General features: G+C 42.1%; 5 non-coding genes across 5 annotated transcripts; 3 read left to right on the forward strand and 2 right to left on the reverse strand.

The window, feature by feature from the left end:
• Positions 1-214: 214 nt before the first annotated feature.
• On the forward strand, positions 215-286 carry trnam-cau (transfer RNA methionine (anticodon CAU)). The gene has a single exon. It is a non-coding gene; the product is annotated as a tRNA-Met (tRNA).
• A 276-nt stretch (positions 287-562) lies between these two features.
• trnat-agu (transfer RNA threonine (anticodon AGU)) lies at positions 563-636 on the reverse strand. Its single transcript has one exon. It is a non-coding gene; the product is annotated as a tRNA-Thr (tRNA).
• Positions 637-816: 180 nt separating this feature from the next.
• Positions 817-899, forward strand: trnal-cag (transfer RNA leucine (anticodon CAG)). Its single transcript has one exon. It is a non-coding gene; the product is annotated as a tRNA-Leu (tRNA).
• Positions 900-1470: 571 nt separating this feature from the next.
• Positions 1471-1542, forward strand: trnam-cau (transfer RNA methionine (anticodon CAU)). The gene has a single exon. It is a non-coding gene; the product is annotated as a tRNA-Met (tRNA).
• A 262-nt stretch (positions 1543-1804) lies between these two features.
• trnat-agu (transfer RNA threonine (anticodon AGU)) lies at positions 1805-1878 on the reverse strand. Its single transcript has one exon. It is a non-coding gene; the product is annotated as a tRNA-Thr (tRNA).
• Positions 1879-1917: the final 39 nt, after the last annotated feature.

The following is a 1917-nucleotide window of genomic DNA, read 5'->3' on the forward strand; positions in this document are numbered from 1 at the left end:
ATTGTTAATATTGTTTAAAAAAAAGTCATCCTTTTCAAAGATGACTGTTTTTTGTCAGTTAATGACACGTACAGCACATGGTTAAAACACACCTGTTATCCATCCTGGTTCCAAAATCCAACATGTAAGCTGCTGAAATGTCGGTTCTCCCAGGTTCCAAAGATTCAAACAATCCGTCATCCACATTTTTGACAGCGTTGGATTCAAAGAGGTGAGCAGAGTGGCGCAGCGGAAGCGTGCTGGGCCCATAACCCAGAGGCCGATGGATCGAAACCATCCTCTGCTAATTGTAAAAGCTTTGGGTCAGTAGGGTCCTTGTCCTTTCCATCCTTATTCAGAAGGAAACACGTTCACAAGACTAAGCATCCATTATCGAAAAGGTTAAATTGCTTAACTCTTTAGTGCCAAAGTGGACACTATATTGTGTTTTGCAAGAAGCTTTTGCGAACATTGTTGCAATACCCAGGCTTGACAACTTTTGGGTTTCAATGAACTCCTTTGGGTATCTGGAACCTTTATGACTTATTCAAGGCCAACGAGAGGGCATATCTGTGCTACAATAAGGTACTGCTGTGATTTGAACTCGGGATCTCCTGTTTACTAGACAGGCACTTTAACCAACTAAGCCACAGCACCCACTTCGATATTCCTTCTTTTGCAATCAAAGTAGGGGGAGATTCCAGTTTGTTTTACCTGTGGAAGGAGGTAAAACAACCCGGGAAGTGCGAGGGGCTGTTCATTAATGGGTCAGTTCATTAAGGAGCATTTCTGAGTTTGATTTTTCAGGCAAAATGTACTGTAGAATTGTCTTTCTCAGTCAGGATGGCCGAGCGGTCCAAGGCGCTGCGCTCAGGTCGCAGTCTCCTCTGGAGGCGTGGGTTGGAATCCCACTTCTGACAAATGGTGTTTTTCACTGTAACCTTCAGTGAGACATGATCTTGGGAAAGAAATGTAAGCAGAAGACAGCCCATGACCAAATCCAGTGTCGCAAGCGCTGTGTTGGTTGAATGCTAATTGCTAAATGCTGCTGCTGACTTGGTAACTACAAAAAAAAAAGACACAGAAAAACCTACAAGGATCTACACGGTGACTCTAAGTAGACCGAGAAAAACAAGTATCTGCAGACTTTTTATTTATTTAGCCCAAACCTGTTCATTTTTTTTCACCTCTATTCTGCCCGGCAACAGTGGAAAAATAGTCATATTGAGTAAAGTAAAGCAAAACAACACAAATAACCAGGGTTTGGAACAGTAACATAATTGTGTTAATATTGTTAAAAAAAAAGTCATCTTTTTCAATGATTGCTGTTTTTTTCAGTTAATGACGCGTACAGCACATGGTTAAAACACACCTGTTATCTATCCTGGTTCCAAAATCCAACATGTAAGCTCGGAAATGTCGGTTCTCCCAGGTTCCAAAGATTCAAACAATCCGTCATCCACATTTTTGACGCGTTGGTTCAAAGAGGTGAGCAGAGTGGCGCAGCGGAAGCGTGCTGGGCCCATAACCCAGAGGTCGATGGATCGAAACCATCCTCTGCTAATTGTAAAACCTTTGGGTCAGTAGGGTCCTTATTCAAAACGTAACACGTTCACAAGACTAAGCATCCATTTACGAAAATGTTAAATTGCTTAACTCTTTAGTGCCAAAGTGGACACTATATTGTGTCGCAAGAAGCTTTTGCGAACATTGTTGCAATACGCAGGCTTGACAACTTTTTGGTTTCAATGAACTCCTTTGGGTATCTGGAACCTTTACGACTTATTCAAGTAGGCCAACGAGAGAGCATATCTGTGCTACAATAAGGTACTGCTGGGATTTGAACCCAGGATCTCCTGTTTACTAGACAGGCACTTTAACCAACTAAGCCACAGCACCCTCTTCAATATTCCTTCTTTTGAATCAAAGTAGGGGATA

This window comes from Notothenia coriiceps, unplaced genomic scaffold (genome assembly GCF_000735185.1).
Source record: "Notothenia coriiceps isolate Sejong01 unplaced genomic scaffold, NC01 NC01_scaffold00004060, whole genome shotgun sequence".
NCBI lineage: Eukaryota > Metazoa > Chordata > Actinopteri > Perciformes > Nototheniidae > Notothenia > Notothenia coriiceps.